The sequence below is a fragment of the Oncorhynchus masou genome, unplaced genomic scaffold (assembly GCF_036934945.1).
Source record: "Oncorhynchus masou masou isolate Uvic2021 unplaced genomic scaffold, UVic_Omas_1.1 unplaced_scaffold_3865, whole genome shotgun sequence".
Lineage (NCBI taxonomy): Eukaryota > Metazoa > Chordata > Actinopteri > Salmoniformes > Salmonidae > Oncorhynchus > Oncorhynchus masou.
In genome coordinates, this window is record NW_027010267.1 from 1 (window position 1) to 27414 (window position 27414).

Genomic DNA, 27414 nt, shown 5'->3' on the forward strand with positions numbered 1-27414 from the left:
ACCGTGAAATGCTGAATACAACAGGTGTAGTAGACCTTACCGTGAAATGCTGAATACAACAGGTGTAGTAGACCTTACCGTGAAATGCTGAATACAACAGGTGTAGTAGACCTTACCGTGAAATGCTGAATACAACAGGTGTAGTAGACCTTACCGTGAAATGCTGAATACAACAGATGTAGTAGACCTTACCGTGAAATGCTGAATACAACAGGTGTAGTAGACCTTACCGTGAAATGCTGAATACAACAGGTGTAGTAGACCTTACAGTGAAATGCTGAATACAACAGATGTAGTAGACCTTACAGTGAAATGCTGAATACAACAGGTGTAGTAGACCTTACCGTGAAATGCTGAATACAACAGGTGTAGTAGACCTTACCGTGAAATGCTGAATACAACAGGTGTAGTAGACCTTACAGTGAAATGCTGAATACAACAGATGTAGTAGACCTTACCGTGAAATGCTGAATACAACATGCGTAGTAGACCTTACCGTGAAATGCTTACTGACAAGCCCTTAACCAACAATGTAGTTCAAGAAATAGAGTTAAGAAAATATTTACTAAATAAACTAAAGTAAAAAAAAATAAATCAAAGTAACACAAGAAAATGACATAACAATAACGAGGCTGTATACAGATGGTACCGGTACCGTGTGCGGGGCTGCAGGTTAGTCAAGGTCATCTGTACATGTAGGTGGGATCAAGTTGCTCTGCATAGATAAAGAGCAGCGAGTAGCAGCAGTGTAAAAACAGGTGGCTTGGGGGTAGAATCTGTTAAGGAGCCTTTTGAATCGAGACTTTGCTCTCCAGTACTGCTTGCTGTGAGGTAGCAGAGAGAACAGTCTATGACCTGGGCGACTGGAGTCTTTGACCATGTTTTGGGCCTTCCTCTGACACCGCCTACTATATAGGTCCTGGATGGCAGGAAGCTTGGCCCCAAAAATGTACTGGGTCGTACGCACTACCCTCTGCAGTGCCTTATGCTCAGATGCCGAGCAGTTGCCATACCAGGCGGTGATGCAACCAGTCAGGATGCTCTCGATGGTGCAGCTGTAGAACGTTTTGAGGATCTGGGGACCCATGCCAAGTCTTTTCAGTATCCGGAGGGGAAAAGGTGTTGTCCTGCCCTCTTCACAACTGTCTTGGTGTGTTTGGACCATGGTAGTTGGTGATGTGGACACCAATGAACTGGAAACTTTCGACCCGCTCCACAACAGCCCCGTCGATGTTAATGGGGGCCTGTTAGGCCCACCTTTTCCTGTAGTCCACAATCAGCTCCTTTGTCTTGCACATTGAGGGAGAGGTTGTTGTCCGGGCACCACACGGCCAGGTCTCTGACCTACTCCCTATAAGCTGTCTCATCGTTGTCGGTGATCAGGCTCACCACTGTTGTCGTCAGCAAACTCAATGATGGTGTTGGAGTCGTGCCTGGCCATGCAGTTGTGGATGAACAGGGAGTACAGGAGGGGACAATGCAAACACCCATGAGCAGCCCCCGTGTTGAGGATCAGTGTGGCAAATGTGCTGCTACCTACCCTCACCACCTTGGGGCGGCCTGCCTGGGAGTCCAGGATCCAGTTGCAGAGGGAGGTGTTTAGTCCCAGGGTCCTTAGCTTAGTGATGAGCTTCGTGGGCACTATGGTGTTGAACACTGAGCTGTAGTCAATGAACAGCATTCTCACATAGGTGTTCCTTTTGTCCAGGTGGGAAAGGACAGTGTGGAGTGTGATTGAGATGGCCTCATCTGTGGATCTGTTGGGGCGGTATGCGAATTGGAGTGGGTCTAGGGTTTCTGGGATAATGGTGTTGATGTGAGCCATTACCAGCCTTTCAAAGCACTTCATGGCTACCGATGTGAAAATCATTTAGGCAGGTTACCTTCCGTCTGTGTGTGTCTGTCGCTCTTAACACCATCATTAACATAAAGCTGTTTCATAATAAAACCTGTCTTCACCCCTCCCTCCATCATTGATGATGTGTTGCCTGTAACAGGAGGTTAGCTGGGCCGTGGATAGAGAGAGAGGGAGACAGGGATGTAGGGTAGCTGGGCCGTGGATAGAGAGAGAGGAGACAGGGATGTAGGGTAGCTGGGCCGTGGATAGAGAGAGAGGGAGACAGGGATGTAGGGTAGCTGGGCCGTGGATAGAGAGAGAGGAGACAGGGATGTAGGGTAGCTGGGCCGTGGATAGAGAGAGGGGAGACAGGGATGTAGGGTAGCTGGGCTGTGGATAGAGAGAGAGGGAGACAGGGATGTAGGGTAGCTGGGCCGTGGATAGAGAGAGAGGAGACAGGGATGTATGGTAGCTGGGCCGTGGATAGAGAGAGAGGGAGACAGTGATGTAGGGTAGCTGGGCTGTGGATAGAGAGATGGAGGGAGACAGGGATGTAGGGTAGCTGGGCCGTGGATAGTGGGAGACAGGGATGTAGGGTAGCTGGGATGTGGATAGAGAGAGAGGGAGACAGGGATGTAGGGTAGCTGGGCCGTGGATAGAGGGAGAGAGAGGGGAGACAGGGATGTAGGGTAGCTGGGCTGTGGATAGAGGAGACAGGGATGTGGGGTAGCTGGGCCGTGGATAGAGAGGGATGGGAGTAGCTGGGCCGTGGATAGAGAGAGGGAGACAAGGATGGGGTAGCTGGGCCGTGGATAGAGGGAGAGAGGGGAGACAGGGATGTGGTGGCTGGGCTGTGGATAGAGAGAGGGGGGGGAACAGGGATGTATGGTGTTCGCTGGGCCGTGGATAGATGGAGAGAGAGGAGACAGGGATGTGAGGTAGCTGGGATGTGGATAGAGAGGGAGACAGGGATGTAGGGTAGCTGGGATGTGGATAGAGGAGACAGGGATGTGAGGGTAGCTGGAGCTGTGGATAGAGAGGGGATGTAGGGTAGCTGGGCGTGGATAGAGGGGACAGGATGTATGAGCACCCCCTGTCAGCCACCCTGATGCCCTTCTGACAACCCCCACACCCACTGAGGACAAACACAAGACACAGATTGTACTACTATGGACTCAAATGGAAATATATAGAAGAAAAAAGCTTTTTCCCAAACACAGTGTGTCTAAACTCTGGTGTCAAACACCCAGAGCGCCATAGACCTTCTGTCTGAGGCCAAACTAGGCTCACCTAGCCACATAATAATACACACAGGCACAAACGACCTGAGGGCCCAGCAGGAAAGAGTGGCCACAGCACTGAAGGAGTGATTGAAAAGGCTTCTTCTACTTTCCCCAACGCACAAGTGGTTATCTCCACCCTGCTACCACGAAAAGACTTCCACCCTGCCACAATACAGCGGGTAAACGCAAGTATTTCCCGTGACTGTGCCTCAAAACCAAACGTTTTCCTGGCCCACCACTCCACCCTGGACTTGAACAGCCTCTATGACCAGGTCCACCTCTACAAGGCAGCAGTGCCCATCTTTGCCCGAACTCTAAAGGACATCGCTCTCAAACGTATCCCCAACACTTCACACAGGAGCAACAGATCAATAGACACCCCACCCAGACCAGCGAGACACCCTCCCAGACCTGCAGGACCCCCCTGGACCTACACATAGAGGACCCACGCCAAGAGGAATTACATCCAGACCACCGCACACCCAGACACATCCACACCCCTACTCCAACCAATCAACACCCCCCGTCAATCATGCCCACACCCCATTTAGGCCCCCTCAGATCAGACCTATGCCACTCCTGCCCACCCCATGCACCCCACCCCCGCAAGAGGGCCTCAACATGGAAGCCCACATACGCCCAGGTAGTGGCCCCGGGCAAACAGTCCCACCCCCACTCTCACACTCGCCCAAGCCAATGGCATGTACCAGATGCTCAGCAGGCTCTGCTCACACTTACTGGCCTGAGGCCAAACCACGACCAACAACATTGGACACTTTATGGAACAAAAAGCCTTTACTATTTCATCCTGGAATATCCAAGGCCTGAGGTCATCTGCCTTTGGCCTGAAGAGCAGAAACCGGACTTCACCAAAGAAATCGGTAATACAGACATTGTCATCCTGCAAGAAACCTGGTATAGAGGAGACAGACCCACTGGATGCCTCTAGGTTACAGAGAGCTGGTAGTCCCATCCACCTGAAACTACCAGGTGTGAAACAGGGAAGGGACTCAGGGGTATGCTAATTTGGTATAGAACAGACCTAACTCACTCCATTAAATTAATCAAAACAGGAACATTCTACATTTGGCTAGAAATTCAAAAGGAAATTATCCTAACAGAGAAAAATGTCCTCCTGTGCTACCTATATCCCCCACTAGAATCCCCATATTTTAATGAAGACAGCTTCTCCATCCTGGAGGAAATCAATCATTTCCAGGCCCAGGGACATGTACTAGTCTGTGGTGACCTAAATGCCAGAACCGGACAAGAACCTGACACCCTCAGCACACAGGGGGACAAACACCTGCCTGGGGGACAGCATTCCCTCCACCGTGTGCCCCCCTAGGCACAACTATGACAACATAACGAACAAAAACGGGTCACAACTCCTGCAGCTCTGTCGCACGCTGGGTATGTACATAGTCAATGGTAGGCCGAGGGGACTCCTATGGTAGGTACACCTATAGCTCATCTCTTGGCAGTAGTACTGTAGACTACTTTATCACTGACCTCAACCCAGAGTCTCTCAGAGCGTTCACAGTCAGCCCACTGACACCCTATCAGACACAGCAAAATCACAGTCTACCTAAACAGAGCAATACTCAATCATGAGGCATCAAAGCCAAAGGAACTGAGAGTAACATTAAATGCACTATATAGATGGAAGGAATGCAGTTTGGAAACCTACCAAAAAACAATTAGGCAACAACAAATTCAATCCCTTTTAGGCAATTTCCCTGGATAAACGTTCCCTGTAATAGTGAAGGTGTAAGCTTGGCAGTGAAAAATCTTAACAGTATATTTGACCTCTCAGCTTCCCTATCAAATCTAAAAATCTCAAATAGAAAACAGAGAAAATTAACAACAATGACAAATGGTTTGATAAAATTCTAAGAAAGAGTGAGAAACTGTCAACCAAAAACATAGAGAACCGGAAAACCTGAGTCTCCTAGCCACTATGGTGAATCACTAAAACAATACAGAAATACACTACGGAAAAAGAAGGAACAGCATGTCAAAAATCAGCTCAATGTAGTGAAGAATCCATAGACTCTAACCACTTCTGGGAAAATTGGAAAACACTAAACAAACAACAACACGAAAATTATCCACACAACATCCAAAATGGAGATATATGGGTAAACCACTTCTCCAATCTTTTGGCTCTATAACAAAGAATAAAGAGCAAAAACATATACATGATCAAATACAGATCTTAGAATCAACTATTAAAGACTACCAGAACCCACTGGATTCTCCAATAACATTGAATGAGTTACAGGACAAAATAAAAACCCTCAAACCCAAAAGGCCTGTGGTGTTGATGGTATCCTCAATGAAATGATCAAATATACAGACAACAAATTCCAATTGGCTATACTAAAACTCTTTAACATCATCCTTAGCTCTGGCATCTTCCCCAATATTTGGAACCAAGGACTGATCACCCCAATCCACAAAAATGGAGACAAATTTGACCCCAATTCACCGTGGAATGTCGTCAACAGTAACCTTGGGGAAAATCCTCTGCAGCATTATCATTAACAGCAGACTCGTACACTTCCTCAATGAAAACAATGTACTGAGTTGGTCAAAAATAAAAAGGAAAACAAATTGGCTTTTTACCAAATTACCGTACAACAGACCATGCATTCACCCTGCACACCCTAATTGACAACCAAACAAACCAAAAACAAAGGCAAAGTCTTCTCATGCTTTGTTGATTTCAAAAGCCTTCACTCAATTTGGCATGAGGGTCTGCTATACAAACTGATGAGTGGTGTTGGGGGTACAAACATGCTACGACATCAAAATCCATGTACACAAAACAACAAGTGTGTGCGGTTGTACCTGGCAAAAACACACATTTCTTCACACAGGGTCGTGGGGTTAGACAGGGATGCAGCTTAAGCCCCACCCTCTTCAACATATATATCAACGAACTGGCGCGGCACTAGAAAAGTCTGCAGCACCCGTCTCACCCTACTAGAATCTGAAGTCAAATGTCTGCTGTTTGCTGATGATCTGGTGCTTCTGTCACCAACCAAGGAGGGCCTACAGCAGCACCTAGATCTTATGCACAGATTCTGTCAGACCTGGGCCCTGACAGTAAATCTCAGTAAGACCAAAATAATGGTGTTCCAAAAAGGTCCAGTCACCAGGACCACAAATACAAAATTCCATCCAGACACTGTTGCCCTAGAGCACACAAAACTATACATACCTTGGCCTAAACATCAGCTCCACAGGTAACTTCCACAAAGCTGTGAACGATCTGAGAGACAAGGCAAGAAGGGCATTCTATGCCATCAAAAGGAACATAAATTTCAACATACCAATTAGGATTTGGCTAAAATACTTGAATCAGTCATAGAGCCCATTGCCCTTTATGGTTGTGAGGTCTGGGGTCCGTCACCAACCAAGACTTCACAAAATGGGACAAACACCAAATTGAGACTCTGCACGCAGAATTCCTGCAAAAATATCCTCAGTGTACAACGAGAACACCAAATAATGCATGCAGAGCAGAATTAGCCGATACCACTAATTATCAAAATCCAGAAAAGAGCAGTTAAATTCTATAACCACCTAAAAGAAGCGATTCCCAAACCTTCCACAACAAAGCCATCACCTACAGAGAGATGAACCTGGAGAAGAGTCCCCTAAGCAAGCTGGTCCTGGGGCTCTGTTCACAAACACACCCTACAGAGCCCCATGACAGCAGCACAATTAGACCCAACCAAATCATGAGAAAACAAAAAAGATAATTACTTGACACATTGGAAAGAATTAACAAAAACAGAGCAAACTAGAATGCTATTTGGCCCTACACAGAGAGTACACAGCGGCAGAATACCTGACCACTGTGACTGACCCAAAATTAAGGAAAGCTTTGACTATGTACAGACTCAGCGAGCATAGCCTTGCTATTGAGAAAGGCCGCCGTAGGCAGACATGGCTCTCAAGGAAGACAGGCTATGTGCTCACTGCCCACAAAATGAGGTGGAAACTGAGCTGCACTTCCTAACCTCCTGCCCAATGTATGACCATATTAGAGAGACATATTTCCCTCAGATTACACAGATCCACAAAGAATTCGAAAACAAATCCAATTTTGAAAAACTCCCATATCTACTGGGTGAAATTCCACAGTGTGCCATCAGAGCAGCAAGATTTGTGACCTGTTGCCACGAGAAAAGGGCAACCAGTGAAGAACACGCACCATTGTAAATACAACACATATCTATGCTTATTTATTTTATCTTGTGTCCTTTACCATTTGCACATTGTAAAAACACTGTATATATATATATAATATGACATTTGTAATGTCTTTATTGTTTTGAAACTTCTGTATGTGTGATGTCTACTGTTAATTTTTATTGTTTATTTCACTTTATATATTATATACCTTACTTGCTTTGGCAATGTTAACATATGTTTCCCATGCCAATAAAGCCCCTTGAATTGAATTGAATTGAATTGACAGGGATGTAGGGTAGCTGGGCCGTAGAGGAGACAGGGGATAGAGGGAGACAGGGATGTAATGTCTTTATTGTTTTGAAGCTTCTGTATGTGTGATGTCTACTGTTAATTTTTATTGTTTATTTCACTTTATATATTATCTACCTTACTTGCTTTGGCAATGTTAACACGTTTCCCATGCCAATAAAGCCCTTAAATTGAATTGAATTGTATGGTAGCTGGGATGGAAGGAAGGAGGGAGAGGGGGGATATGACACCGAAAAGGAGACGATCATTAGTTTAATTCATGAGGTGCTGGTTGAGTGCCAGATAGTCGCTCTGAGCGCTAATGGTCCTCTCTCTCTCTTTCTCTCTCTCATTCCTCTCTCTCTTTCTCTTTCCTCTCTCTCTTTCTCTCTTTCCTCTCTCTCTCTCATTACCTCTCTCTCGATTCTCTCTTCTTCTTTCTCTCTTTCCTCTTTCTCTCATTCCCCTCTCTCTCTCTCTCTCTCTCTCTCTCTCTCTCTCTCATTACTCACTATCTCTCTTTCCTCTTTCCTCTCTCTCTCTCTTTCCTCTCTCTCTCTCATTCCTCTCTTTGCTCTCTCTCTCTCATTCCTCTCTCTTTCTCTCTTTCCTTCTCTCTCTCATTCCTCTCTTTCCTCTCTCTTTCTCTCTTTCCTCTCTCTCTCTCTCTTCTCTCTCATTCCTCTCTCATTCCCCTCTCTCCCATGCTCTTTCTCTCTCATTCCTCTTTCTCTTTTCTCTCATTCCCCTCTCTCTCTCGCTCTCATTCCTCTCTCTTTCTCCCTCATTCCTCTCTCATTCCCCTCTCTCTCTCTCTCTCTCTCTCTCTCTCTCTCTCTCTCTCTCATTCCCTCTCTTTCTCCCTCATTCCTCTCTCATTCCCCTCTCTCTCTCTCTCTCTCTCTCTCTCTTCATCTCTCTCTCTCATTCATCTCTCTCTCTCTCATTCCCCTCCTCTCTCTCTCTCTCTCTCTCTCATTCCTCTCTCCCATCTGTTAGATGCTGGCCTCATTACCAGCTACTCCAGAGTTTGTCCTTCCCTGTGTCCTCCTGCCCCACATCCAGCGCATGTCTAGGGGACACCACAACCCTCCCTCCTCCCCCTCTCCTCCATCCCCTCTCTTCCCTCCCCATCTCTTCCATCCCCCTCTCTTCCCCTCCCCCTCTCTTCCATCTACCCCCATCTCCTCCTCCCTCTCCTCATCCCCCTCTCCTCCTCCCCCTCTCTTCCATCCCCCTCTCCATCCCCTCTATTCTCCCCCTCAGCAGGATCCCTCCTGTCAGACCCAGACTCCCCCTCACGGGTAAATTCAATTCACACCTGACTGACTTTCTATATTTGGATGTTCAGTTTATAATCAACAAGTGAGAAGCACAACAGTTAGTTGTAGGATGATTCAAGTCAGGTGTGTGTGTGTGTGTGTGTGTGTGTGTGTGTGTGTGTGTGTGTGTGTGTGTGTGTGTGTGTGTGTGTGTGTGTGTGTGTGTGTGTGTGTGTGTCTACAGCTACAGTTGGCCACCAGTTGAAAGACCTTGAGGAATCTGGGTGGGAAGTGGTGGTTGTCATTGACAGAATTGGTATTTCTCCTCTCGTCTCTCCCTACCCCTCTCCTCCCCCACCCCCTCGTCTCTCCCCCACCCTCCCTCTCTCTCCCCACCCCCTCGTCTCTCCCCACCCCTCCTCTCTCTCCCCACCCCTCCTCTCTCCCCACCCCCTCGTCTCTCCCCACCCCCTCCACTCTCTCTCCCCCACCCCCCGTCTCTCCCCACCCCCCTCGTCTCTCCCCACCCCCTCGTCTCTCCCCACCCCCTCGTCTCTCCCCCACCCCCGTCGTCTCTCCCCACCCCCTCGTCTCTCCCCACCCCCTCGTCTCTCCCACACCCCCTCGTCTCTCCCCACCCCCTCCCTCTCTCTCCCACCCCCCGTCTCTCCCCCACCCCCTCCTCTCTCCCCACCCCCCTCGCCTCTCCCCACCCCCTCCTCTCTCCCCACCCCTCCTCTCTCCCTCCCCCCACCCCCCTCCTCTCTCTCCCCCACCCCCTCCTCTCCTCCCCACCCCCCTCGTCTCTCCCCCACCCCCTCCTCTCTCTCCCCACCCCCTCGTCTCTCCCCACCCCCCTCAAGCCCACACCCCCCTCGTTTCTCCCCCACCCTCATTGTCTCCTCCCCACCCCCTCCTCGCCTCTCTCCCCCACCCCCTCCTCTCCCCCCCTCCCCCTCCCTCTCCTCCCCCTCCTCCTCTCCCTCCTCTCTCCCCCCCACCCTCCTCTCTCTCCCCCACCCCTCCTCTCTCCCACCCCCTCCTCTCTCTCTCCCCCACCTCCCTCCTCCCCCCACCCCCTCCCTCCCCCCACCCTCCTCTCTCCCCACCCCTCCTCGTCTCTCCCCCACCCCCTCCTCTCTCTCCCCACCCCCCTCCTCGTCTCTCTCCCCCCACCTCCTCCTCGTCTCTCCCCACCTCCTCCCTCTCTCCCCCACCTCCTCCTCTCCTCCCCCCCCCCTCCTCTCTCCCCACCTCTCCCCCCCTTCTCTCCTCTCTCCCCTCAGTCTCCCAGGTGTCTGTCTGTGTGTTACGGTCCCCTGGTGGCAGCAGCAGTGAAGGGATACCTAACCAGGAGGCTCCTACACACAGAGAGTGGGACAGCTGCTATGTACCATCAAGGTGACACACACAGTCTCAGAAACACACAGCCCATCATGGATTTATCGAAGATGTGATTTACGGATGTGTGTTTAATCATTTATTTTGTGTATGACTGTGTGTGTGCGTGTCCCCTCCCTAAGGACACGCAGCAGTTCCTACAGTCCTTCCAGCCCCAGAGCCCTGGGAGAGACAGCAGGCAAGACCTGGTGCTGCAGGAGAGAGTCACACTGCAGGTAACTAACACACACACACACACTGGCGCGCACAACACCGTCTCTACACACACACACTCTGGCGTGCACAACACCGTCTCTACACACACACACACACACTCTGGCACACACAACACCGTCTCTACACACACACACTCTGGCACACACAACACCGTCTCTACACACACACACTCTGGCGTGCACAACACCGTCTCTTACACACACACACACTGGCGTGCACAACACCTCTCTACACACACACACACTGGCGTGCACAACACCGTCTCTACACACACACACACACTCTGGCACACACACACTCTGGCTCACACACACAACACCCGTCTCTACACACACACACACTCTGGCGTACACAACACCGTCTCTACACACACACACACTCTGGCGTGCACAACACCGTCTCTACACACACACACACTCTGGCGTGCACAACACTGTCTCTACACACACACACTCTGGCGTACACAACACTGTCTCTACACACACACACACTCTGGCGTGCACAACACCGTCTCTACACACACTCTGGCGTACAGCACTGTCTCTACACACACACACACTCTGGCGTGCACAGCACTGTCTCTACACACACACACTCTGGCGTGCACAGCACTGTCTCTACACACACACACACTCTGGTGCACAACACTGTCTCTACACACACACACACTCTGGTGTGCACAACACTGTCTCTACACACACAGACACACTCTGGCGTGCACAACACTGTCTCTACACACACAGACACTCTGGCGTGCACAACACTGTCTCTACACACACACACACACTCTAGCGTGCACAACACCGTCTCACACACACACTCTGGTGTGCACAACACCGTCTCTACACACACACACACACTCTGGCGTGCACAACACCGTCTCTACACACACACACACTCTGGCGTGCCAACACTGTCTCTACACACACACATCATGGCACAACACTGTCTCTACACACACACTCTGGCCAGCACTGTCTCTCACACACACACACACTCTGGCGAGCACAACACCGTCTCACACACACACACACTCTGGCGTGCACAATGCCGTCTCTACACACACACTCTGGCGTGCACAACATCGTCTCTACACACACACTCTGGCGAGCACAACACTGTGTCTACACACACACACTCTGGCGTGCACAACACCGTCTCTACACACACACACACACTGGCGTGCACAACACCGTCTCTACACACACACACACTCTGGCGTGCACAACACCGTCTCTACACACACACACACACTCTGGCGTGCACAACACCGTCTCTACACACACACACACACTCTGGCGTGCACAACACCGTCTCTACACACACACACACTCTGGCGTGCACAGCACTGTCTCTACACACACACACTCTGGCGTGCACAACACACTCTACACACACACACACTCTGGCGTGCACAACACTGTCTCTACACACACACACACTCTGGCGTGCACAACACTGTCTCTACACACACACACACTCTGGCGTGCACAACACTGTCTCTACACACACACTCTGGCGTGCACAACACTGTCTCTACACACACACACACTCTGGCGTGCACAACACCGTCTCTACACACACACACACTCTGGCGTGCACAACACCGTCTCTACACACACACACACACTCTGGCGTGCACAACACCTGTCTCTACACACACACACACACACTCTGGCTTGCACAACACGGTCTCTCTACACACACACACACACTCTGGCGTGCACACAACACCGTCTCTACACACACTCTGGCGTGCACAACACCGTCTCTACACACACACTCTGGCGTGCACAACACTGTCTCTACACACACACTCTGGCGTGCACAACACCGTCTCTACACACACACTCTGGCTTGCACAACACTGTCTCTACACACACACACACACACTCTTGCACAACACCGTCTCTACACACACACACACACACACTCTGGCGTGCACAAACCGTCTCTACACACACACTCTGGCGTGCACAACACTGTCTCCTACACACATTACCTAAGGCACAACACTGTCTCTACACAGACACTCTGGCGTGCACAACACCGTCTCTACACACACACACACTCTGGCGTGCACAACACCATCTCTACACACACACACACTTGGCGTGCACAAACACCGTCTCTACCACACACTCTGGCGTGCACAACCGTCTCTACACATACTCTGGCGTGCACAACACCGTCTCTACACACACACACACACACACTCTGGCGTGCACAACACCGTCTCACACACACACACACTCTGGCGTGCACAACACCGTCTCTACACACACACACACTCTGGCGGCACAACACCGTCTCTACACACACACACAGTGGCGTGCAACACCGGTCTCTATACACACACACACTCTGGCTTGCACAACACCGTCTCTACACACACACACAGTGGCGTGCACAACACCGTCTCTATACACACACACTCTGGCGTGCACACAACACCGTCTCTACACACACACACTCTGGCGTGCACAACACCGTCTCTACACACACACACTCTGGCGTGCACAACACCGTCTCTACACACACACTCTGGCTACAACACCGCCTCTACACACACACTCTGGCGTGCACAACACCGTCTCTACACACACACACACTCTGGCGTGCACAACACCGTCTCTACACACACACTCACAGCGTGCACAACACCGTCTCTACACACACACACACTCTGGTGTGCACAACACCGTCTCTACACACACACTCTGGCGTGCACAACACCGTCTCTACACACACACTCTGGCGTGCACAACACCGCCTCTCTACACACACACTCTGGCGTGCACAACACCGTCTCTTACACACACACACTCTGGGCGTACACAACACCGTCTCTACACACACACACACTCTGGCGTACAACACCGTCTCTACACACACTCTGGGCGTACAACACCGTCTCTACACACACACTCTGGCGCGCACAACACCGTTCTACACACACACTCTGGCGTGCACAACACCGTCTCTACACACACTCTAGCGCACAACACCGTCTCTACACACACACTCTGGCGTGCACAACACCGTCTCTACACACACTCTGCGTGCACAACACCGTCTCTACACACACACACTCTGGCGTGCACAACACCGTCTCTACACACACACACTCTGCGTGCACAACACCGTCTCTACACACACACTCTGGCGTGCACAACACTGTCTCTACACACACACACTCTGGCGTGCACAACACCGTCTCTACACACACACTCTGGCGTACAACACCGTCTCTACACACACACACTCACTCTGGCGTGCACAACACCGTCTCTACACACACACTCTAGCGTGCACAACACCGTCTCTACACACACACTCTAGCGTGCACAACACCGTCTCTACACACACACTCTGGCGTACAACACCGTCTCTACACACTCTGGCGTACACAACACACGTCTCTACACACACACTCTGGCGTGCACAACACCGTCTCTCCCACACACTCTGGCGCGCACAACACCGTCTCTACACACACACTCTGGCGTGCACAACACCGTCTCTACACACACACTCTGGCGTGCACAACACCGTCTCTACACACACACTCTGGCGTGCACAACACCGTCTCTACACACACACTCTGGCTTGCACAACACGGTCTCTACACACACACACACTCTGGCGTGCACAACACGGTCTCTACACACACACACACTCTGGCGTGCACAACACCGTCTCTACACACACACTCTGGCGTGCACAACACACGTCTCACACACACACACACACTCTAGGCGTGCACAACACGTCTCTACACACACACTCTGGCGTGCACAACACCGTCTCTACACACACACACACACACACTCTGGCGTGCACAACACCGTCTCCACACACAGAAGACTACTTCTCAGGAGCGGTGTCTTGTTCAACCTCCGCTCGGCGCGTTATGAGGTCCAGGACATCTTCTGTCTGTCAGCAGGAGACAGGATGCAGATCATCAGCTGGGACAGACAGCTGGCCAGGGACAGGGAGATGAAAACGCAAGGTAACCACCGGGGGGGTTGAAACGCAAAGGTAACCACGGGGGAGGGGGATGAAACGCAAGGTAACCACGGGGGGCGGGGTTGTTGAAAACGCATAAAATCCACGGGGCGGGGGGCAGGGAGATGAAAACACAAAGTAACCACTGGGGGGGGCAGAAAAACATTTCAAGAACATTGGGAGACGGCGACACCCTAAAATGTAAAATAGTTTTACTTTATTTTTTATTTTTGTCCATCAGGCTAATGCGTTTTGGCAGTTAAACCTTCATCAAGACATTTTTTTATTAAAACAATTTTTTTGCACCTTTATTTAACCAGGTAGGCCAGTTGAGAACCAGTTCTCATTTACAACAAAGACCTGGCCAAGATAAAGCATAGACCTCCAGTCGTTATGCTAACGCTAGTTAGAAATTGCTCTAGCATTAATGAGCAACATCTTTCACACTGCACACAGAGACATGACCTCATCAGACTGGGGATGTAGACAAAGGACTCAGCCAAAATCCCCAACTATCTCTCGTTAACACTACACCGCCCTCTGAACCCGACAAATAGCATGTAGGTATCATGATGACATTTGAGATATTTTGGGATTTAATTAGTGACTTCCTAGTGCACAATAAAGCCTCAACATGAGATGCTTTGGGGTCTGGATAGAAAGATTAGGATTGAATGTAGAACAAATATACATCAGCATACACAAATTTAAGGTGTGTGTGTGTGTGTGTGTGTGTGTGTGTGGGTCCACAGACTGGTGAAACGGGGTCGACCAGGGGGAAGAGTTCTCTGTCAGCTGCTACACAGAAAGCCCTGGAGAGGAAGAGAGGAGTCATGATGTGAGTCCTGTAATAGAAAATGTGTCACTAGACCAGATAGTTATTGGAAATAAAACAGACATTGTCAGAGCAAGACCGCAAGTGTATGACTTGTATGTTCAGGGTTATCAGCACAAGGTTAGGGTTGTGTTAATAACATGTTTGGTTATAGAAGCTAGTACAGCCCAGGCAGTGACTACTGCCCACCAAAGTGATATTATGATACTAGTAAAAGAGTTCAACTGTCTCACTAATCAATCTATTGTTCCCCTCTCTTCTCCCATCAGGAGGAAAACAGCAGAGAGGCAGAGGGGGACTGGAGCTGGGGTTGTAGCTGGCCAGAAGGGCCCTCTGGCTGGGGCAGAGGGGGAGAGGGGGACTGGAGCTGGGGTTGTAGCTGGTCAGAAGGGCCCTCTGGCTGGGGCAGAGAGGCAGAGGGGGCTGGGGTTGTAGCTGGTCAGAAGGGCCCTCTGGCTGGGGCAGAGGGGACGTCGCGTGAGCGGATGCGTGGGTCTTTTCGACCCAACCCTCAAAGGAGTCCCCAAGACCACCCAGTCCCGCAGATCTCGGTGAAGATGATCTACTTATCAGGCTAGACTGGACCGGAACTGGGTTGTGTTCATTTTGGCACAGTGTTGTAGCAAAACGTTTTGCACAGGAGAACGAAAACGAGTGTTTCTTATTGGACAAGTTCAGGGTCAAATTCATTAGTGAAAATGTTTTGGAAAACGACAACAAGCGTTTCTTATTGGACAAATTCAGGGTCATATTCATTAGTGGACATTTTATGGAAAACGAAAACAAGCGTTTCTTATTGGACAAGTTCAGGTAGTCCCTCCCTTGACCCAGATAATGAATACTGTTGATACCTAAAAAGATATACACACACAATCCATCTCACTTAACCCTAAAACAATACGCCCCTATGGGCCCTGGTCAAAAGTAGTGCACTACAAAGGGTTGCCATTTGGGACGCTTCCATAGAGTTTCTTGCTAACCAGTGGACATCTGGAAAGTATTGTATTTGAACTTGATTGTATTCTACAAAGGCACAACTCACTGCATTCAAATGCATCTTAGCTACTACATACTGTATGTGACAATCTATTCTTACCACAAGACCTCAGGACTTGTTTTTGGACACACTGTTTGTAATATGTTAGTTTTACACGTTTTATACTATTTATATTTCCTATACCAATTTGTGGTACAGTATTGGGATGGCAATGCAACCAAAGCCCAGAAAACCCAAGTCTATATTTGAAGGTCTGTTCTGAGTGTTCATCTTTCCTACTGTTTTTGTTCTAAATTATTTAGAAGTGTTTTTTAATAAATGTTTTTTAATAAAAAATGTACTTGTCAGGTTGGTTGAATGTAAACTGAACAAAAATATAAACACAACATTAAACAATTAACGATATTACTGAGTTAAGAGTTCATATAAGGAAATCAGTCAATTGAAATGAATTCATGAGGTCTTAATCTATGGATTTCACATGACTGGGCAGGGGCACAGCCATGGGTGGGCCTGGAGGGCACAGGCCCTCCCAAATGGGAGCCAATCAGAATTAGTTTTTTCCCCACAAAAGGGCTTTAATACAAACAAATACTCCGTTTCATCAGCTGTCCTGGTGGTTGATTTCAGACAATCCCCCAGGTGAAGAAGCCGGATGTGGAGGACCTGGGCTGGTGTGGTTACACGTGTTGGATGTACTGCCAAATTATCTTAAACGATGTGAGGTGGCTTATGGTAGAGAAATTACCATTACATTTTCTGGCAACAGCTCTGGTGGACATCCCTGCAGTCACATGCTAATTACATGCTCATTTGAAACTTGAGACATCTGTGGTCTTGTGTGACAACTGCACACTTTAGAGTGTCCTTCTATTGTCCCCAGCACAAGGTGCACCTGTGTAATGATCATGCTCTTTAATCAGCTTCTTGATATGCCACACCTGACAGGTAGATGTATTATCTTGGCAGAGGAGAAATGCTCACTAACAGGGATGTAAACAAATTTGTGCACAAAATTTGAGCGAAATAAGCTTTTTGTGCGTATGTAGGCTCTTTTATCTCAGCTCATGAGACCAACACATTAGATGTTGCATTTATAATTTTGTTCGGTATAGTTTAACAATTAATTTCTGAGTTCTAGTAAACGTTTATATTGTGAGAACGCCAGTGGGCGCAGTTTTTTCGAAAGCTGCATTTGGCCTATTCGACGACATCCGTCCATAGCTGTCGTTGGTTTGTTTGTCTGTCTGATTCCACGTCTGTGAGAATGGAAGAGAAACCAGACACAGGCGCGTCTTCTCGGGATGAGAGAAAAGCTAAAGAGAAGGCTGAAATACTGCAAAGGGAAATCCAGCGGAAGAGTTTCAAACTGGTCAGAGAAGAGAGACTGGAGATTTGTGTAGTCCACTGTTTACAAGCTAGCTAGATGTTATGCTAGCCGGCTAGCAAGCTACACCGGTGGCTTGCAAAATCACACTTATTGCAACGTTTAACAATGTTGAGAACTTTGGATAAAACTGACAGTGTTCATACCGAGTGACATTGTCAAGAGTAGATATTGCCCATTCATGTATTCCAAAGTTAGTAACTATTGCATTCCTTTGCGTCATTCTCAATGTAAAATAAGCACCTGGCAATGACTACCGAAATGTTCAGGGCTCATATAAAGCTTCTCCGAGTAGGAGTACTGATTTAGGATCAGTTTTCCCTATTAGATCACATGGACAGGGGGTACCTGATCCTCGATCAGCACTCCTACGCTTTATACAATTTGTACATGTAATTATCTATCGTCGCCTCCTTTCCAGGTAGCTAAGATCCTGAAGAAGCAGGAGAGTGAGCGGACACAGGAGGAGTCTGCGGATCTACTTCTGCACCAGGACACCGTACAGGAGCTGTGTTCGCGGCAGGTCCGCAGGAACGTCCTAAAGAGGAAGCAAGAAGAGGTCTGGTTGACCGTCTTTAGAACTGCCCAATAACTGACCTGGTTCCAGATCTGTTTGGGCGATCTCCCAACTGCTTGTCACTTCAAACATGACAATTCCATTGGAAGTGCTTTAACAAACCAGCACAGGCTATGCCCCATGGTCTAAGTGCCGTGCTCTCTCCTTGTCTCATGTCTTTTGTCTTTACCGACCTGAAACGCCAGGCTAGGAGGGGTGACTATTAGCATGGCGTTTGCTTGATATGTCTCCCTGTCTTTGTGCTGTGGTAGGTATTTGATGAGATCCAGAGGCTGGTGTAAGTAGGACAGGAGGCAGTCAGACAGGCTCAAGCACCTGAGTTGTCTGCACTGGAGCCGGGATCAGCACAGTAAATACTGGAGCTATGTATGTCACACTGGGAGGCTCCTGTATGTCACACACAGACTCTGTATATCACACTGAGACATGAGTCTCAGGACAGTTTATTTATGCTATCATGTCAACGCACGTTGTCATGCCAACCAAATATTTGACAGCAGTGGAGTTGGCAAGAGCACAAACAGATCTGGGGTCAGGGTATAACTTTGTTCTGGGGTGTTTTCTCAGAACCGAATGGCTAAAACGGGAGGGACTAACCTGAACCAAAATGAAATGCTTGTTTTCATTGCGAAAACGTTTTCACGTGTGCACTCATACAGCCTTTTTCAAATCGTCTCCTCGGGGACCCCCAGCCGTTCTTGAACTTTTCCAGAGGTAGCACACCTTATTCAACTTACACGAGTTATTAGGGTTAAGGGCCTTGCTCAATGGCACATCGGCAGATTTTTTTCACCTCGTCTGCTCTGAGTTTCGAACCAGCGACCTTTCCGGTTACTGGCCCACTCGGCTGGGCTACCTGTCACCCATCAGGACAAGAGTGACATGTTTCTGTGTCATGTTTTGCAGGCAGCGTCCATCCCAGACTACAGGGGACCAAATGGGGTTTGGACACAGCTACAGAAGGGCAGAGCTGTCAGGTGAGACAGGCTGGAGTACACAGGATGGCATCTTACTCATACTGCGTAATTAAGTCAACAAGATGGCATCTTCGTCATACTGCATGTAATTAAGTCAGCAAGATGGCATCTCCGATCATACTGCATGTAATTAAGTCAACAGACTGGCATCTTCGTCATACTGCATGTAATTAAGTCAACAAGATGGCATCTTCGTCATACTGCATGTAATTAAGTCAACAAAGATGGCATCTCCGTCCTCCTAATAATTAAGTCAACAAGATGGCATCTTCGTCTTACTGCCGTAATTAAGTCAACAAGATGGCACATCTACGTCTTTGCGTAATTAAGTCAACAAGATGGCATCTTCGTCATACTGCATAATTAAGTCAACAAGATGGCATCTTCGTCATACTGCATGTAATTAAGTCAACAAGATGGCATCATGCATGTCATTAAGTCAACAAGATGGCATCTTGTCACGTAATTAAGTCAACAAGATGGCATCTTCGTCATACTGCATGTCATTTAAGTCAACAGGATGGCATCTTCCGTCATACTGCACGTAATTAAGTCAACAAGATGGCATCTTCTTTAACAATGCTGCATGTAATTAAGTCAACAAGATGGCATCTTCGTCATACCAAGATGGCATCACGTAATTAAGTCAACAAGATGGGTCACTGCATGTAATTAGATCAACAAGATGGCATCTTCTACTGCATGTAATTAAGTCAACAAGATGGCATCTTCGTCATACTGCATATAATTAAGTCAACAAGATGGCATCTTCGTCATACTGCATGTAATTAAGTCATCTCTCTCTCAACAGCTCGTCAGACCTGAGTGAAGCAGAACCTACTCCTCACACACATGTGTATCAGGATGCTGCTTGAGGAGAACATGGTCAGTGAGCTGGTTGTGTGTCGTCATGGACCTTGTGCTTGTAGCTTCGTCCGATATTTGAAAGGTTTTGAGGTGTCTGTATGATGATTTCCAACGTGTGTTTGGTATTCGTGTGTGTGCAGGTGCAGCACGTAGTGTCTCAGAACTGTGATGGGCTCCACCTGCGTGAAGCCCGGTCTTCCCAGACACACCCTCTCTGAGCTGCACGGCAACATGTTCATCGAGGTAGGACACACACACACATACAGTATATACAGTACATACAGTATATACAGTACATACAGTATGTTCCACCTAAAGAACTCACTGTATTATTCTGACATTTCCTGTTTTACAGGTGTGTACTTCCTGTTCCCCGGTGAGGGAGTTTGTGCGACTCTTTGACGTGACGGAGCGCACTGCGAGGCACCGGCACGGGACGGGCGGCGGTGCGCCCACTGCGGGGGCGAGCTCAGGGACACCATCGTACATTTCGGGGAGAGGGGCACCCTGGAGCAGCCTCTCCAACTGGAGGGGGGCATTGAACGCTGCGGAGAGGGCTGATGTTATCCTCTGCCTGGGCTCCAGTCTGAAGGTAAGGACAGGACCACATGTACCAACACACAGCATCAATAAAGCCTGAAGGACAGGACCACATGTACCAACACACAGCATCAATAAAGCCTGAAGGACAGGACCACATGTACCAACACACAGCATCAATAAAGCCTGAAGGTAAGGACAGGACCACATGTACCAACACACAGCATCAATAAAGCCTGAAGGACAGGACCACATGTACCAACACACAGCATCAATAAAGCCTGAAGGTAAGGACAGGACCACATGTACCAACACACAGCATCAATAAAGCCTGAAGGTAAGGACAGGACCACATGTACCAACACACAGCATCAATAAAGCCTGAAGGTAAGGACAGGACCACATGTACCAACACACAGCATCAGTAAAGCCTGAAGGTAAGGACAGGACATGTACCAACACACAGCATCAGCAAAGCCTGAAGGTAAGGACAGGACCACATGTACCAACACACAGCATCAATAAAGCCTGAAGGTAAGGACAGGACCACATGTACCAACACACAGCATCAGTAAAGCCTGAAGGTAAGGACAGGACCACATGTACCAACACAGCATCAATAAAGCCTGAAGGTAAAAGGGACAGGACCACATGTACCAACACACAGCATCAATAAAGCCTGAAGGTAAGGACAGGACCACATGTACCAACACACAGCATCAATAAAGCCTGAAGGTAAGGACAGGACCACATGTACCAACACACAGCATCAATAAAGCCTGAAGGTAAGGACAGGACCACATGTACCAACACACAGCATCAATAAAGCCTGAAGGTAAGGACAGGAGCACATGTACCAACACACAGCATCAATAAAGCCTGAAGGTAAGGACAGGACCACATGTACCAACACACAGCATCAATAAAGCCTGAAGGTAAGGACCACATGTACCAACACACAGCATCAATAAAGCCTGAAGGTAAGGACAGGACCACATGTACCAACACACAGCATCAATAAAGCCCGGAAGGTAAGGACAGGACCACATGTACCAACACACAGCATCAATAAAGCCCAGAAGGTAAGGACAGGACCACATGTACCAACACACAGCATCAATAAAGCCTGAAGGTAAGGACAGGACCACATGTACCAACACACAGCATCAATAAAGCCTGAAGGTAAGGACAGGACCACATGTACCAACACACAGCATCAATAAAGCCTGAAGGTAAGGACAGGACCACATGTACCAACACACAGCATCAATAAAGCCTGAAGGTAAGGACAGGACCACATGTACCAACACACAGCATCAATAAAGCCTGAAGGTAAGGACCACATGTACCAACACACAGCATCAATAAAGCCTGAAGGTAAGGACAGGACCACATGTACCAACACACAGCATCAGTAAAGCCTGAAGGTAAGGACCACATGTACCAACACACAGCATCAATAAAGCCTGAAGGTAAGGACCACATGTACCAACACACAGCATCAGTAAAGCCTGAAGGTAAGGACAGGACCACATGTACCAACACACAGCATCAGTAAAGCCTGAAGGTAAGGACAGGACCACATGTACCAACACACAGCATCAATAAAGCCTGAAGGTAAGGACAGGACCACATGTACCAACACACAGCATCAATAAAGCCTGAAGGTAAGGACAGAACCACATGTACCAACACACAGCATCAGTAAAGCCTGAAGGTAAGGACAGGACCACATGTACCAACACACAGCATCAATAAAGCCTGAAGGTAAGGACTGTCCGGATTAATAGACTAAAACAGACTGCTGCCACCTCACAGGACAATTGAATGCATAATGAAATAGGACTTCTGTGAATATTGAATAGAATTGAGTGTTTTTTAGTTGTAGAACCTTGACTGGCTCCTCCTACTCCGGTTGTATGTCATCAGTGTGGTTCGACTGATCTTTCCATCTCTTTACCAGGTGCTGAAGAAGTATGGCTGTCTATGGAGCATGAATAGACCTGCTGTCAGGAGACCCAAACTCTATATCGTCAATCTACAGGTCATCTTGCTACTACTTACCATGATCCAGTGTCTCCTAATCCTGGGCCCTGGCATTGCCTCAGCATTAACATATTCATGATTAGGGCTGGACAATGCTTTTCTAATGGCACCACTTTAGGTCCCCAGGCCCAGGATTGGGAAACACTGACTTGAACCAATAAAGCCTTTGTGTTTGAGTTGAATCTTGATCATTCAATGTAATTTCACTTAGTTCTCCCACAGAGATGGGGCCCTGGTCACAAGTAGTGCACTATAAAGGGCCCTGGTCACAAGTAGTGCACTATAAAGGGAATGTGGTGCCTGATTGATGATGACCTCTGTCTTGTTTTAGTGGACACCTAAAGACGACCTGGCCGCACTGAAGATCCATGGGAAATGTGACGACGTGATGCGTCTCCTCATGGAGGAGCTGAACATTCAGATCCCTGCCTACAACCAGTAAGACCTGTCTCAAAACGCACACACACACCTCGGCTGTCTTCACGAGGAAGCAGACTGGTTGGAACGGGGAGGGACATACCTCAACTTGTTGTTGCTAAAAGTTTTCCGTTGCAAATAGTTATTTTTTTAAATGTACCCATTATTTAATTAGGCAAGTCGTGATCAGTTGAATGTTATGGTGTTGAATCGGATGCGTTAGTGCGAGGACAATCATTTTTTAAATTGCACCGCTTTGGGTCCCCAGGACCAAGATTGGAAACCACTGACTTGAACCAATAAAGCCTGTGTTACAGAGTTGAATGCTATTAGTTATGCTATGATGTGCACTAATGAATACACCCCACCTGGATCACCCTGACTGACTCATTCCTAACTGCCCTTCCTTCATCAGGACAGAGGACCCTGTACTCAGCTTGGCCACACCGCTGAGACCAGAAGAGGAGGACAGTTACACTCGTAAACTCATAGCTCCGCCCGCTGGCCGGGAGGACTGCTCACCAGACTCCCTGGGACAGGGTGGAGGTACAGCAGTACAAGGAGGCTGGTTCGGACGAGGATACTCCAAAGGGAGGAAGAGGAAGAGGAGGAAGGTGGTGGTGTAGCAGAACGTTAATCATCGTAGAAATTTGACAGGCGATTCTCCATCTCCTTTTTGTTCTGATTGGTTGTTTTTGAAATGGACCTTGTTAGTAAGGAAGACGTACCAGCAAAAAGAAGTGAGGGGGGAAGAACCTCACTAAGACGGAGCTGTTTGTGATGCAGAGTATTATGACGTATTACTGTGGTTTCAGATACTACCTCTTTAAGCCTGAGGGAGCATCCTAATAATCTCTCCTTTCTGGACGTCACTAGTTACCACAGCCACAAAGTCACAAACCCTGCCTCTTTCCACAATTTAAAATGTCATTTTAACCCTTAACCACACTGCTAACCGTATGCCTAACCTTAAATTATGACCAAAATCCCCCCAGAAAATATATATATATATATATATGAGATATAGCCTATTTTGGCTTTGTGGTTGTGCTATCTAGTGGAAACCCTTTCTCCTGAAGTGTGCAGTTGTTCACTTCCCACATGGATTTAAATGAAAATGACCGTATATGGAAATTCCTCTGATCCATGCCTGCACTGTCCAATGCTTTAAGTTTGTGGGGAGTAGTGAGCACTTCGGGAGGAGAGATTATTGGGCTGTAACCTAGTTTGGTTTTTCAATTGAATGGTGCTTTTATGTAGTTTTCATAGGAGTGGTGTTTTGTGTTTGTTACATGCACAGCACCTTACTAACTTTCATCAGGGTTGCATTGTTGGCGATGCCATCCTATTACAGCAGCGCACATTCATGGCATTAGTATCTGTCATTGGATGGTGTTATTGTCAGGCATTTGGTTTGCATAACAATGGAAGTGTGAATTTAGTGTCTGTCCCAAATGGCAACCTGCTCTATGGGTCCTGTTCAAAAGTAGAACACTACATGGGGAAGAGGGTACCATTTGGGATGGAATCTCAGTGTTAAAATGTTGTGTTTTCTTGGTGCTACACATCATTTTTTTCCCCAAAGAATAGAAGAGTCGCTGCCCTCCTTGTGGACTGGCTACACCACTATGAAAACACTTGACAAATAATCTGACTCTTTGAAGCATAAACCAGGTTTCCATTCAACCGTTTTATGTTATTACATATCAAAATATGGTAGACAAGGTGGGATCTTTTTTATGTCTGTAAAAAATGTATTATGCAGGAAATGTCGGTGTAAACGCTTTTATAGGCAAATATTGATTTAATAGCCGTCATATTAAAGTTAACTTAGTCACGCGATTGCTATGAGAAGTGGTCTTCTCACTCAAGACTCGTTAGGAAATCATGCCGTTTACTAGGCTTGATGAAATAAATTACGATGAACTTCACAGGTGGTGAAAGTGCACGGTAATGAGCTTGATGCTCCTTTCAATAAATATCGAGGGTCTTATTCTGTTGACGTGATATTCGATGCTTGACTGCCGTTTGACATAATGTCATGTAGACTATACCAGCACTGTACCTGAGAGCTGTTGGCGAGAGCACACATGCGATGGAATTTTTATTTTTGACATGGGAATTCAACCATAAAATGTATTTTTAGGTGCGCTACATTTTGTTGCTCTAGATTGCAGGAATGGCAGTTACAAAGTTCACCACCTGTTAAATCCTGGGGAGAACCCTGCCTCACATTTACATAATGTTACTGTGACTTTCTGTTGTTCCCGTCTTTTTTAATAGAAAGACGCTCATGGGGAAAGTTTCTTCATAAGTACATATCTGGGATCAGCCTCCACAATCATAACTTTAACAGTTAGTGGGGGGAATGACCCGGGATCAGCGTTAGCGTTAAATCTCTGGCACCGAGAAAGGCAGGATGATGAGCACTGAGTGACCATGATTACAACCAGCATTACAATGCTGCAGTTTTACAATGAAGCCTTGTGGTAAGTCTCTACTTGCTATATTTATAACCCTTTTGTTTCTGTGAAGTCAGCCCAAAAGGCCAGCAGATGGCGATGTTGAGTAGTGTTTCATCTTTCCGCCCAAAGGAAATGCATGCAGCCGTGTCCCCTGTGGACGGTCAGTACATAAAACATTCAGGCTGCAAAAGCGCCGATTTTCCCCAGATTGATTTAACGGGCGTAGAAAGAGGGTTAATATTTGGAAATGATGCTTTATTTATGGAACAAAATGTTCCTCCACCATCAGAGGAGTCTGCTCATCCTGGATGTTATGCATTGAGTTTAGCCAATCAGATTGCAGCAGTCTATTTTTTTTATTGTATTGACTGATTGCATCCAACTGAGGTGCTTACACCACAACCTACTCTATCCCCTTGACACATTGATTCAAAAAGAGGGACTTAAGGTGTAGGTGGGGGGGCACGAGCAGCTGACCCTAAACCCATTAAAACATCACCACTATACCAACTAACCCTAAACCCATTAAAACCTCACCACTATACCAACTAACCCTAAACCCATTAAAACCTCACCACTATACCAACTAACCCTACACCCATTAAAACCTCACCACTATACCAACTAACCCTACACCCATTAAAACCTCACCACTATACCAACTAACCCTACACCCATTAAAACCTCACCACTATACCAACTAACCCTACACCCATTAAAACCTCACCACTATACCAACTAACCCTACACCCATTAAAACCTCACCACTGTTCCACTACAGCACCAGTCTGTTTGTTTCCCCCCTCGTCTGATAGTTTTCTAAATAAAGATCTGATTGACTGACTGTGATACACAGCATTAGTTACTCAGCATGGTGGTGCAAAATGGTGTTTCAGAAAGCACACAGTTTCCCTGTGGTTTTCTTCTGCCTTCTCGCCATTAAATCAAGTTAAAGGGGAACTTGACCTAAAATCCCACATTTCCCAAGTGATTCCATACATTGAAACTAGTTAGGTGGAGTTCTCCTCTCTCTCCCTACAGTGTAGAACTGGAGAGCTGCTAAAATGAGTCATGTGACGTGTCTTTGTGCGGCTCCATTGTCAGTCAAAGAGCAATTAAGAAAACTGTGAATTGTGGAAAATTACTTATTTTATTGGCCTCCTGAGTGGTCTAAGGCACTGCATCGCAGTGCTTGCTGTGTCACTAGAGGTCCTGGTTTGAGTCCAGGCTCTGTCGCAGCTGGCCGCGACCGGGAGACCAATGAGGGGGCGCACAATTGGCCCAGCGTCGTCCGAGTTAGGGGAGGGTTTGGTCGGCAGCGATGTTCTTGTCCCATCGCGCACTAGCGACTACTGTGGCGGGCCGGGCGCAGTGCACGCTGACACGGTAGCCAGGTGTACGGTATTTCCTCCGACACATTGGTGCAGCTGGCTTTTGGGTTAAGCGGGCATTGTGTCAAGAAGCAGTGTGGCTTGGTTGGGTCGTGAGTCCGTACAGGAGTTGCAGTTATGAGACAAGACTGCAACTACCAATTGGGGAGAAATGGAGTAAAAAATACATTATTAAAAAATATTGAAAGGGTCTGGCTGAATTAGCTATTTTAATCAAAGTACTATTGGTTTTAAGTCAGGTGATGTGTACTTTCCCACCTAAAACAACTGTGATTATTTTATATTATTATTGAATGTGGCTGCAACAACAGGGGGAGAAGGCACATTCCACCTAACTAATTTCAATGTATGGAATCACTTGTTTGGGATTTTCGGTAAACTTCCCCTTTATATGGAGGAAATCTACAACTTTGC

General features: G+C 47.8%; 1 pseudogene; it reads left to right on the forward strand.

The window, feature by feature from the left end:
* Nucleotides 1-17555: 17555 nt before the first annotated feature.
* Nucleotides 17556-24136, forward strand: LOC135534718 (NAD-dependent protein deacetylase sirtuin-7-like; annotated as a pseudogene).
* The last annotated feature ends 3278 nt before the right edge of the window (nucleotides 24137-27414 follow it).